Source organism: Pseudonaja textilis, chromosome 1, assembly GCF_049901715.1.
Source record: "Pseudonaja textilis isolate UNSWEBS1 chromosome 1, rPseTex1.2, whole genome shotgun sequence".
Lineage (NCBI taxonomy): Eukaryota > Metazoa > Chordata > Lepidosauria > Squamata > Elapidae > Pseudonaja > Pseudonaja textilis.
In genome coordinates, this window is record NC_141990.1 from 180240382 (window position 1) to 180254121 (window position 13740).

Below are 13740 nucleotides of genomic sequence, written 5' to 3' on the forward strand. Positions count from 1 at the left end.
TCTCACTACGTTTCCCTGAGTGCACTCATTCTCCTAACGGGGAATACCTCAACACCATGCTTTACCTATAAGAAAATTCTTAAAACACCAATTTGTCAGTCTTGCAAAAAGTCTATAAAGGTTTGCCAGAACATTACAAAAAAGGGTCTTATTTTACCTTTGATCAAATAAAACAATCTTATGTTCATTCCTTTTGCTTCTAAAAGCCTTAATCTTTAATTCAATCAAATATTGTCATAGGATTTGATTTTTTTCTCTCATCTCACTGATTTCTTAAAGGCTTTAATAAGCCTCTTTTGCAGATCCAGTAAGAAAACCTTTCTAAATCAATCTCTTGGTTTATCAGTTATAATTCTCTTTTATTTTTTTTAACCAGTTTCTTCTCTCTATATATAATAAAGCATCCTTTCCCAAATCATTATCTTGGCCTGACATTTGAATTTCCACATTCTGTACTTACTTTATCTCATCAGTTAAAAGTTGTTCCACTCCTATCATTCCTTTATTAACATCTTTTATATACAGACAACATTACTGACAATATTGATATTGTAATTACTAATGTCTGGCTCTGTTCTTCAAATATATAACATTTTATATCATTCTGTAAATCCCAGTGTTAATTAATATCAGACTTTGGTGTTTTTTTCCATGCTTAAATTCTTTAGCCTATTTTAATATCCAATTTTGAAAATAATTCCTTATCTTTTGTTATGATTTGCAGTTACCAGGATAATCAAGATAAATCTATTTCCCCCAAAAAGATGCCTAATTTTATTGGTTAATTTCAAAATCCTATATTAAAAGTTAATGCTCTAAATTTATCATGATCCTTAATTTGTTTATAACTTTCTTAGATCAAAATCTTACTTTGTTGTTTATTTCATTTTTTTTAAATTTTTATGCTTGTAATTTTTATTTTTTTGTTCAGTGTTGAACATAAACTCCCCGAATGAAGATTTTTCAAATCTGTCATTCCAAAGATCTCTAATAGCTTTAGAATAGATAATAGCAATTTCTGACAATGATTAAAAAGTGAGGTTTGCAAACTTATAGTCTTTTAAAGTCTCAGTTGTGATTGTGAATAAGATATCTGATCCTGTTATCTACTGGTACTCAAACTCACAGAAAACCACCACCCTGCAGTCTTCTTGCAAAGAGTAGCTGTCTAGAGCACATATGGGTGGCTTCCCGTTCTCTCCTTATCCAAGAGGTCACAGATAACTGCTCCTTGGTCTTTGCCAAGTCATTGGTTCCACTGCCACAGAACTATTTTCAGTTCATACCTCTTGAAGTTGACATGATACTTATCCATGTTATATTCTAGTTGTTCAAGTAAACTAAGGAGGTTCTCAAACCAATTTGAAGTGCTTTCAACTGAATTCATGCAGGTTTGGAATACTTTTGCTTAAAAAAATTAGTTCACTTTAATGCCCAGTTTTTAAAATAATCACTTTTCTTATGACTTTTTGCTAGAAAAAGCAAAATAAATCCTTTTCCCAGAAAAAGTTGTAAAAAAAAAAACCCCTAGTTGTACTGTTAATTGTAAACTGTTAATTGAATGGCCATGTGTAGTGAGCTTCTCTGTATCTGGGGATTTACCAACTTTGGTCTTAGAGAGGGTTGCACTGGCCCAATTGGACCCTGTGTGTAATTTGAAGACCTTTCTTGAGTCACATCTCCTGCTTGAAGAGCAAGTAGAAGTCAATGTTAGGAGGGTCTTCACCCGATTTATACACCAGTTATGTTCCTTCCTGGATTGAGAAGCCCTTCTTCCAGTTATTCCTACTCTGGTTATCTTCTGCATGGATGTGTGTGGTATATGAAACTATTATTTAAGAGTATCTGGATGCTTCAGCTCATGCAAATTGCAGTGGCATGGGCAGTTATGGGTGACCTTAGGATTATATATATAACACCTCTACTACATGATAGGGATTAGTTGTCAGTTTGATTCCAGATCCAATTCAAGATTTTGGTTAATGTCGAAGTATATTCATGAACTGGAATAGAGCATAATAACAAAGTAAGCCAATGAATGGGTATAGTAACTAAAACAGCCAATGAGGACTGTTTGGAAACTGAAACTAGAAGTAACCTAGACATGGCTCTATATTAAGTTCTGAGTCTGTCTATTGAAAGAGAAACTAACTTGCTTGCTTGCCTGTTGAACTAAAGTGAAACTGATGTCTGTTTCTGAGCTCTTGAACTGCTGTTCTGCTCTGAACCTGTAACATGTCTGCTTCTGTTTGAGTTTGCTCCATGTTGGAGAAATCTACATCTGGTATTGTAAAATTTACTTAATATGTTTATAAAGACGTTGAATGAGGCATTAACTATCTGTATTTACTTTTCTGGTGCTGAATTTATGCTGCAAAACTCTGAACAGATATTACCTTTAAATCCTTACATGACATGGGGCCAGGTTACTGAGGAACTATCTTGTCCCAATTACATTGATCCATCCCATCAAGTCAGGTAGGAAATATCAACGTAATGTAACTTATTGATCAAAGCAGTTTGATTGGTGAGGTGTTGTCCCCACATTTTGGAACATCTTAATCCCAGAGTTGAGGGAGCTCCCCACTCTGCTGGCATTCTGGATGAGTGCCAAGATCTAGCTTTGCCAATCGGCATGGGAATCTAAGAGTGACATGCAATCGTGAGAGTAGTTTGTGGTTTGAAGGTGCTCCCTCTGCCTTTTAACTTGTTAATCTGCTTTTACTTATGTTTTTAATTTTGTCTTTTAATTTTGTCTTTTATATAGCTTTAGAGCTTTTATTTGTAAACTAACCAGAGTTACTTAGATGAGATGGGCAATATATAAATTTGATTAAATAAACAAATAAAATAGTTATGGAAGTGGTTTGCTACATCTCCTTCTGGGATGTGATTCCTAGTCTATAGAACTAATCAGATTAATTTAGCTAATGAAGTAAAGTTCAGTACAGTGTTGGAGCCTTGGTTTTTCAACTGAAACGGGATGGCTCCTTTTCTAGAGATATAACACTTCCTTTAATTGTCACTCCAACATACAAATGCAAAGTACAAATGTTGTGCTATATATTAGGCAAAATGATTAAGCCCAAGGATGAGCACTTCTGCTACATTTTGCTGTTTAAGCTTTTTAGGAGAAGTTGGGAGCTCCCATTAAAAAAAAAAGAGAGAACAATGGATGAATACCATAAAATATATTAAAATATTCCACATATTGAGCATAAAAATCAGAGGACAATTCACAAGTACCATAAAATATATTAGAATATTCCATGTATTAAGTTTAGAGCATAGAATAACGTAGAAGAAACATTGGAGCAGTGGTGGGATTCAAATATTTTTACCACTGGTTTGGTGGGCATGGCTTGGTAGGCGCGCTTTGCCCACATGCGCACACTTTGTGGTGCACATGTGCCAAATGCATACTTTGAACAGGCACAGAGGTGTTTGCGCAGGCGCAGAGGTGCTCTAACTCACCTCCTGCAAGCCTGCACGATCCCGGTCAGTTTATCAGCTGTCGCGTGGTATTCTTCTGTGCCCCACAAAGCAGCTGCGCTTCAAATTCAGAGGATAAAGGTGAGCCTGGGCGCGCAGGTGGGCCCAACAGCAGAGCCAGCAGATCAGTGGAGAGAACCGGATGGGTCTCTGCTGCTCATCGCTGCTACCAGCTCAGCAGAACCGGGCAGAACTGGTCGAATACCACCACTGCATTTGAGATCTTCTAGTTGAATCCCCTGATCCAGCAGGAGATCCTTTACCATTCCAGGCAACTTTACAAAGATGTTGTAATGCTTTAATTTGGTGATGAATGTATTGTTTGTTTTATTGCTTGCTTGCTTGGGGTTTGCTTTTGAAATTTGACTGGTTTAAGGAGGGAAAAAGTGATAACAAGTGGCTCCAGAATAAAATTTCGTCTAAAGGCCAAGGCTAAAGCTTACAATACAGAGGTGGTATTCAGGAGGTTCTGACCAGTTCTGGAGAACCAGTAGCAGAAATTTTGAGTAGTTTGGAAAACCGGCAAATACCAGCTCTGACTGGAGATTTATAGTATCATGCCCACCAGGTTGGTTTTTTTGAAAGGGGTAAGATTATACACAGAAAACTCTCAGTGTAAGATCCACAGAAATGTATTATCGATAGGAAGGTTAAAGGACAGATGAAGAGCAAACATAATGATTTGTTGGCAGAACCCAGCAATTTCATCAGTCTGCCAGTTTTGGTGAAGCTGAGCCCCCTTGAAGTGCTTTATTTTTTCTCATCAATCCTGCAGATACAAACAAGTGCAAGGCTGTATGAATTTTAGTGATAAGTTCATGGCAGTAACTTTTCAGGCATTGTACAGGAAATGCAGCCCAAAGGATATTTCTTAACTTAAATGAAAGTAAAAACAGTGAATAGCTCTGGTTAGAAAGTACTATCAATGGAAAAGGGGTAATATCCCCAAATTAACACAATTTCATGGCTTAAAGCTGATCAAGGAAATAAGGAAGGTTTCAGTCCAATTAGCATAAAATACATCACTTTCTGAGCATAGATTTTTCTTGCATTGCTAATAGCATTTTTGGTTGAGATTGAGAATAACATTTTGCTAATTTTTCCTTCACTCTGTTATCTGTTTATTTTTTATTTTTGCATATTATCTTCATTAACCACTCCTGTCACACTACTCTGGAGAGTGTACGACAAAGGAAAAAACTGCAAAACAAGTCACTAAATATGAAATATAAACAAATGCCTTGATGCATGAAAAGACAAGTGATGATGAGAGCCCACAATTAATCAAGTGCGGCTGAACGCTTGATTAGAAAGAAAACATTTTAACAGTTTTCTAAAATATGAGAAGGGAAGTTGATTTCAGCCTCCGGAGGAAGCATATTCTTCTCTACACCACAGAGGAAGCCTGCCGGTTTGTTCAAATCCCATGAACTTTGCTGAGAATAGGGACTCTAAGGGTGGCCTTCTCAGGATTATCAGGTATAGTCTTCTCTAGAAAAATAATGCCTGACATATCTGCAGCCCCATAAAGCACTTTGTACATCATGACTTACTCTTTGAATTGGGCTCAGAAGATTCACATATATTGTGTATTTATATCAGTCGATCTCACAGTCACAAGGCCAGTTCTACCTATGGGGGTCTTCTAAAAAAAGAAAAAAAACTGAATTAAAAATAGGTTTTAGTGCAGATGAGAAGGAAATGGAACTCATACTTACAATATATTGGTCTTCAACTAATGATAACACTGTAATCTACATTAATAAAACAAAGCAAAGTTAATGAAGCAAAATAACGAACATTAAAATAAAACTGAATATTTTGCAGCCAATGATCCAAAAGACTTTATAGAGTTATACCATTTGTTACTTAGACATTTCTACTAGAGGCATTCAGATTCTTTACACAAGCACACAAATATATAACCACACTTTATATCTTTTTTCATGTTTGCTTTCTGTTTTTTCTTTATCTCTTCCTTTTCCTTCTTTTCTTTTATTCTTTCCCACATTTAGTTTTACATGTGCAAAATCTTTTAATAAAAGCTATTTTTAAAAAAATAAAAAGTGAGCTTTCTACCTGTGGGATCAATATTTCTCCTTAAACTACTCCCCAAAATGTTAAATTGTTGTTTCCTGATTAAAGAATGTTTTGGAGGAAGTCACATCTCTCCAGATGTACGAGTTGAAAACATGGGCTACAATTCTAATCATACATGATTTAACTTGAGAAAAAGGCCTACCAAACATGCATAAAATGAGAATTGAGGTAGAACTTAAATATAACAGATTGAGGATCTTATATTTTCTGAGTGCAGACAACATCATACCTAGAGATTTGAGTTATGTTCCATTACCACAATTGCTTTCCAATACAGGGATGGCCTAACTGCATATTGAAAATTTTTATTATTCACAGAAATAATGGCATTTGTGTTATAATACATATAGAAACTACCAAGTATGTTAGTTTCTGTACTAGAAATCTTTGATAGTGTTGTAAAAGAAGAAGAAAGGCTAAATCCTGTTTTTCAGTATCTGTGATAGGAAGAATGCACCATTCTGTAATCAAAGTGGCCAAAAAAATAATGAAAAAGATACATCCATCAAGTTAGCAAATGCACAATCTGCAGATATAGCCCATATAAGCTTATAACTTTGCCATCTATTTGGCCTCTGTAAGTTGGTTGCTATTACACAAGTGGCCCTTGCAATTTCAATTGAGCCTAACATTTCTGTTGCCAAGAGAGAAAGTTGTTAAGTGAGTTTTGACCCATTTTACAACCTTTCTTGCCACAGTTAAGTGAATCATTGCAGCTTTTAAGTTAGTAATACAGTTGTGTAATGAACCTGTCTTCCCCATTGACTTCTCTTGTCAGAAAGTCGTAAAAGGTGATCACATGACCCCTGTTACTGCATCCGTCATAAATACTTGCCATGTCTGATTTTGATCACATGACTGTGAGGATGCTGCAATAGTCGTAACTATGAAAAGTAATCATAGGTCACATTTGTTGTATCTTTGAATGGTCACTAAATGAACTGTTATTAGTTGAGGACTGCTTTGCATGATATGGCACAGAAATCCTGTTCAAATCCGTTTCATAGAAAGCTATTAATCCTGCTATTTCAAATGGCACAAATATGGCACAAATAAGGCCATAAATGACATCTCCTTGGTCTTTTCTTGGATTCAGTTTTCAATGTCTTTAGAATAATAATGCAGATGCTGTAGGTGTCATGTAACATTCTGAAGAAATAAAATAGCTGATGATCAAATGGAATGAGTCAGGCATGCCTTCTTTTTCAGCTCAGAATATGACAAGCTACTCTTTCATGGGATTTGTTAAACTTCGTATTAGCTATGAATTTGTGAAGTTTTAATAAGCAAAATGGTCACATTCCACTTTTCTTGATTGGCTTTCAGACCAAACCTTGGCTCGGGACATTTTGGATCCATTGGCACTACTTTAGAAAGTAAGTTTGCTTTTGGAAATAAATCTTTTTGAGCTGATTTGGCTTCAAATAATTTGAAAAGCTGGCAAGAGGAGACACAGTGCTAGTTGCTCAGCTATGGCAAGATTGGCAATTAAGATCTGATTCATATGACAGCTTCTCCCACAATATACTGAGTATTTTGGGAGAAATGCATGTGAAATTCCGTACAGCTGCATAAGCAGTTGGATTTCTTACCACAGAGTTCAAATGGAAATTAACTCATCTCAGTTCCACTTGGCTCCTGTATCTTTTTTTTCCTTTGCAGATTGTGTGAACAGTATTTATGGGGGGGTGGGGTGAGGGGAGATGTCTCTGAGCTCAGGACTTTTAGCAGCTCTGATCTAAAAGCCCCACTCCCTTATTTTCACATTTAGGTGTAATTAGTTGTATATAGCAACACAACTTTCTTCTGACCTTTGTAGTGCACTAGATGAATGTGTGCAAGGCCCTTTAGGACACAACTGCCACCTGGCTGGTACTTATTGTTGTGTAGTCGGAAGGCACACACGAGGCAGACACGGAGCTGAAGGCTAACAACGATTTATTTAAGCAAAGCAGGTTGCCGCGGCTGCCCTGGCTGGGCAGGCAGTCCCGAGCAGGGAGAGCTTCTCTGGCTGGGCAGGCAGTCAGGAAGGCGATAGCTGCCTCGGCTGGGCAGGCAGTCCCGGAGGCGATAGCTGCCTCGGCTGGGCAGGCAGTCCAGGAGCCGATAGCTGCCTCGGCTGGGCAGGCAGTCCGGGAGCCGATAGCTGCCTCGGCTGGGCAGGCAGCCCGGATGGTGAGAACTGCCCCAGCCGGGCAGGCAGCCCGGAGGGCGAGAACTGCCCCGGCCGGGCAGGCAGCCAGGAGGGCAGGAGCTCTTGCGAGCGCTGCTCCGTTGGTCCGCTCTCCGCTCGCTCGCTTCGCTTGGCTGGCTCTGCTCGACAGCCGGCTTTTATAGCCGACTGTCAAATGGAGCCAACCAATGGGAACGGCTGGTGTTCCCGCTCAAACAGCGGACCTGGTTGGGAAACCCCAACCAGTTCCAAAGACATAATGGAAACTGTCAGGGACACAACACTTATCCTCTGCTTATCTCTATTCTACTTGGAATAAAATTTTTGCCTTTGTTCTCCTGTTTTGAGTTGAATGTAGTATTGTTTGGCCTTGTGTTCACAGGTACTTCTGGCCTGTTTCCCTGATGCACATTACATTTTTGTTTTCTAGGTGAATGCCTGCGGTTTGCTCACAGTGAAAGAAACATCTCACCTGGTCACTGGCATTGCTGTAAAGCTCTTTAGTGCCTGCTGGAGGTTACCAATCATGTTCCAGAAGAAGAATGGTATTTTTCCCCCTTCCCTTCAATTATGTACAGTTCTTGGAGATTCCCTGAGATAAGTCCCTTGCAGTTTTCTTGTCAAGTTTTTTTCAGAAGTGGTTTGCCGTTCCTTCTTCTAAGGACTGAGAGAAAATCATGCTTTTGCTTGCATTATAACAACTGAGATTTTAAGTAGATGATCACCTCAGCATCATCATTTAACCCTAACCCTTTCTTTTTAGTTTGTATTGGAGTTGTGATGTTGGACTTGAGTGTAGATAAGAAATGTCAAGATTTCAGTCCTTAGGCATATAACATTATTGGGATTGGAATGCTCACAAAAGTAACTTAGGAGTTAGTTGCTTTAGTTTTTACACAGAATGAACAACTCTCCATCAATTGTGAGAAATCTAAAATAATGGCATCTGGCAGATCTGAACAAGTCTGCAAAAGGATATTGCTTGATGCAATTTTGTTTTGTTTAAATACCTTGAGATTTTTTTTCCCCTGGCAGCCATGTGTATTGGATAGTGAATGAGCATTTTTTGGCAGACAGAATTCTTTATGGATTATTGTGTTTTATTGCGTTTCCGAGGATATGCTTGCTCAAACTATTTTAGGGACTATAATAACATAGCTGTGCCACAATTACTTTACACAGCACACTATGGCCAAGGAGTAATTTGGATTTATTGGAAAGGACCCAGCAAATAAATAATCTATGCCATTTGTTTATAATTTAGTTTCCGCTAAATTCAAAACAGTTCCTACTGAACTACATATAATGTTGAAAAGGGTTAACGTTTTGGATGAAAACCTGTTCTTCTGATTGATTGAGTTCTAAAAAAAACAACTACAACAGGATTTGTGTAAGTTTGTAGCTATAGAAATAGACCTAATTTGGTGGAAATAACAGATTTCATATGATTTTTTTTTTGAAGAATTCTTTATTTTATCTATTTTTATTTCTATAAAAATCAGATTTAACCATAGTAATCTGAGTGAATACTGCCTGGTAAGCCACCTTCCACTCCCATTCCAACAGTTGGCTTGGGTCCAGGTTTTGATCTAAGTCTAACAATTTGTCAACGCGTTCTTGCTTTCTCTGGAAAGACTAATTACTGGTTGTGTTTCCCACCAGCAGCAGACACCAAGGAAATCTACCAACTCCTTTCCTAAGTTGGTATTTCTTAGCTTTGGCAACATATGTGTGCAGATTTTAAATCCCAGGATTCTCACCCTGCCAGAATTCTGAGAATTGACCCCCACAGATCTTAAAGCTGCCAAGGTTAAGCAATACTACCCTAAATTTTTATACTTTACACCTCTGGGGATAATACCAGTCCTGGGGCTAATTGTTGAAGCAGAAGAGTACTCAGAGATAAAGGAAGTTTAGAATATTTTGGCATACCTTTATGCAGCTTCATGGACAGGAGGAAAGGACAATAACACAACTGTGAAGATCAACCTAATTTTTTTAAAAAAGATAAATAGCTGGCTTGTTTCATTTGAAGTGTTTCCTGCCATGGAATACTTCTTTACACATTTTGGAGTCATTTTGAAATATTCTAAATACATTTCTGTGTTAACATTAATGGTCATAAATATGAATGCACACAACTTTACTACAGAATCAGATTTTGGGGAACATTAAATTTAATTTGCAAGGCAGATACCACACCTTGATAATAAGAATATATTTAAATCTCCAACTCCTTAGAGGTTGGGTACTAACTCTATGTATAGTTTCCTTTCGATGATTTCCACAACTGGAATATTTAACTAGCTGAAATGGAATATTTTGAATCATGCTTTGAACACTAAACAGAATTTAAAATGCTAGTTTATTAAACAAGGTAATCAGAAAAGTTACGTATCTATTAATGTTTTGTGATTTCACATATATAAACATACAAATTCATGCAGCATTTCCAAAATGCCTGTACTGTAGGGCAAACATGGATTTTTCACACAATTGACTTGTGGATTCACAAATTTGAACCTTTGAATCTCATGCTTGTTGCTTAAAAGTTCACATTGAATCTCTAAGGGAGATCAGTCTAAACAGTGCTTGCAGACTTCCTAGAAGGGAAAGCCCATGAGCATTTCATATATCCCCTCTAATTAAGTCTTCTTGAAGCAGCTTGGAAGGTCAAAAACAAAATATGCATTTACCAGAAATCCTCTGACCCCTTACCTTGCTTCTTATAAAAATATTGTGCAAAACCACAAAATTGCTGAACTAAGGAACTGGAAGTAAGCATGTTTCAGTGAATAAGGATGGGTCTGGAAAATAACAGAAATGTACTTCTCCTTTTTTGGTGTAGTTTAACATAAGAAATGCCCTGGGCTAGGCTGAGGTTATGAAATGTATAAAAGTGACACCTGAGGAAGAGCCAGGGGTTCCGAATTTGCCATTCTAATGCTCTGAACCTTGTGCACAAATAAAAACCTGTATTCTCCAACCTTTCGTGGTCTTGTGTCCTGATTTGGAAACAGGATCTGCGGCAACATTCTGATGTAATAGCATTTCATCAATTCCAGATTCTCTTGTCACATCCATGTGTGGTTTGTTCCAGTAGCCCCATAACATCTGACTGTCCTGGTTCCCCAACATCTGATGCAAACATTGTTGATCTGGACATCATCTGAATCAAATGATTCTCCTAGTTCAGGGGTAGGGAAACTTGGCTCTTTTATCACTTATGGACTTCAACTCCCAGAATTCCTGAGTGAGCCATAAAAGATTCCCATCTCTGGCCTACTGGTTTTCAGTTGTGGGGGAAATCAATTTTTGACTTGAATGGGACTGTTTAATATACAAATGTAGGACATGTGTCCTACATTTGTATGTTAAACAGTCCCATTCAAGTCCAAAGTATATTAAACAGTCCCATTCAAGTCAAAAATTGATTGCCCCCACAACTGAAATACCAGTAGGCCAGGGATGGGGAACCTTTTGCTCACTCAGGAATTCTGGGAGTTGAAGTCCATAAGTGATAAAAGAGCCAAGTTTCCCTACCCCTGTCTTAGTTCATGCTGCTCTCATATTTGAGGTAGGCAGGTAAAACATTAGGGGGACTTTGTCCAAGGATTCCTACTGATAAAATAGGCACCACCCAGGATTTGAACCCTGGTTTCCTGCATCAAAGTAGTGCTCTAATCACTACACCTTGCTAAGTGGCATAGAAATGTTGTTCCTGCTGTTTTGCTGGATTTGAAACTATTCCATAAAGATGTTATGCTTCCTGGTTTGTAATCTCCACATTATTTCATGCAATGGTAGTAGTCACAAGATATCCTATTTCAGGAAGAGCCTCAGCCTAGCTGTGTTTCTATTTCCTTACATAAGGATATAAAACTCCTTCTCCATCCTTGGCACTTTCCATCTGCAGCTCCCAGAATTCTCAGCAATGCTAGTTGATACTGAAATAGCACACAAGTTGTGGAAGGATTTTGTAGGAGTGTGAGGAAAGTTATGCTATAGATAGTCTTGCTAAGCAGTATGATAATGTAAAGCATCTTGTTACTGTCTGATGTCTGTTCAGGATTAGAAGCACTGTAATTGGGGAGGAGAGAAATGTTCATGTATACTCAACATCTTGTCTAGAATATAATCATACATTTGAGCAAATATAAAGCAGAACTGGAACTGATATATATATTCTGTATTCTGCAGTATAGTATAAAACTACAAAGACTGATAAAAAAGATTAGGAACTGCAGTCAGCAACTGGCAGGAGGGCACAATTAGAAGCCACTTAAATCTTTCTTGAAGTCTTGGTTGCTTGTCATAGTCAGTTGTCTTCACCAAAGAGCTACAACCAGTATCCCTTACTCTCTGACTTTAGATAATCCATTCTGTATCACTGCAAATCACCACTTTGTTTCAGGAACCCCCTTGAAGTGCAAATGTTGTGATTGAGAATTTCCATTTCAACTCAATGTACCACTGTGATGTGTAGCTGGGTCAGGAACCTATTTTGATTCATTTTGCCATGATATATACAGGTAACCCATAAGTGCAAAGTAGGTGTGGGGAAGCTCATGGAGGGTGTGCATGGATACAGGAGAGGTAGCTCATGGAGGGTGCATGAGAATATGTGAGGATGCAAAAGAGAAGTGGTGGGGGTTGGGGAGGGTGCAAGAGTGACTAGTGCAGCATGGGCATGGAGAGCTTAGGGAAGGGTGTGCAAATGGAAGAGATTTGCAACCTTCCCTGTCAGCTTTCCCATTGGCATTCTAGGGATGTTGGCAGGGAAGGTTGAAAATGGCATGTGCTTGCAAGGAACTGCACCTGGTCATAAGTACAAGACAGTTGCCAATCACCAGAACTATAGGATGGCAAAGATGCTGGCACATCTGGAACTTCAAGGGAAAATCATAACCACCATTCATTCAGTGTTATCATAATTTGAAATAGCCATTGAATGAATAGCTATAAGTTGAGACTATCTGTACTTCAACTTAATTTAGTAGGGTTTTCACGCATGCGTTTAATTTACTGAATCATGTGCCAAATGATAAGATTCCAGAATTTATTTTGTTCCACTTAATTGTGCTTTGTTTTTAAAATTAACTGGGTTATAAAGGAAGATGATAGTACTGAATAATAGTTTAGATATTTGGAACATTCTTATATTTTACTCTGCATTGTCTTCCATTGTTTTTCACTTGAACAGTCCTTATCAATCATAACGAAAAAATATGACAGTAGAATTAGCTAAGCCTCATGCATGTGGCAATATTTTCACTTTACAAATTTGAATTTCATATTTCACATCACAACATTTCATTATTGAAATATTAATGAAGGAAACTCTGTGTGCTATTCCAAATGTCTGAGTGAAAAATGTGTGTTTGAAATCTACTAGAAGAACATGTTGCAAAGATTAGCACTCCACAAGACATTTAGGTTAGGATTCAGATCTTTGGTGCTCCTGATGTTCTTGAATTTCATCAGCCAGTCAACCTAACCAGCAGACAGGAATTATTGAGCAATCGTCCAACAATACCAGGGAGCCTGAAGGCCCTGCAAACTTAGTTATATTGTAATATAACCACAATAAATAGAGCTATATTTATCTTCAATTCCAGCATGATTAAAAAATCTGAAAGGAACTTACTTATATCACAAATTTGAATAAGATCATTCATTCATCAACTTCTGTTAAATATTGAGCACTGTTCAGAGTAATTTATTGATATAACATCTCCCACTGCCACAAAGGGATAGATTCACAAACAGCAATGTGAGAATGACATCATTTTTCTAGTTTGATGGCTATATTGTCAAGGTTGAGAAAAAAGATTTCTATTTTAAAAATTGTGTCTAAGTATTATTTTAAACCTTAATTTTAGCTAAAAATACATATCCAATTATCTGCAACTATCCCAAAATAATACTATCAGTGACACATTTAAAGACCCAAGTGTGGTGTGCTAACTTTTCGA

The 13740-nt window shown here is 37.6% G+C and overlaps 1 long non-coding RNA gene across 3 annotated transcripts; it reads right to left on the reverse strand.

Moving 5' to 3' along the window:
• Positions 1-3263: 3263 nt before the first annotated feature.
• Positions 3264-8435, reverse strand: LOC148127949 (uncharacterized). Of its 3 annotated transcripts, XR_015741232.1 has the most exons (4): positions 8238-8435; positions 5211-5246; positions 5046-5137; positions 3264-4261 (listed from the first exon to the last, which is right to left on the reverse strand). It is a non-coding gene; the product is annotated as an uncharacterized LOC148127949 (long non-coding RNA). The 3 variants fall into 3 exon arrangements; XR_015741230.1 differs by having other exon boundaries at positions 5046-5246; XR_015741231.1 differs by lacking the exon at positions 3264-4261 and adding an exon at positions 4297-4367 and having other exon boundaries at positions 5046-5246.
• Positions 8436-13740: the final 5305 nt, after the last annotated feature.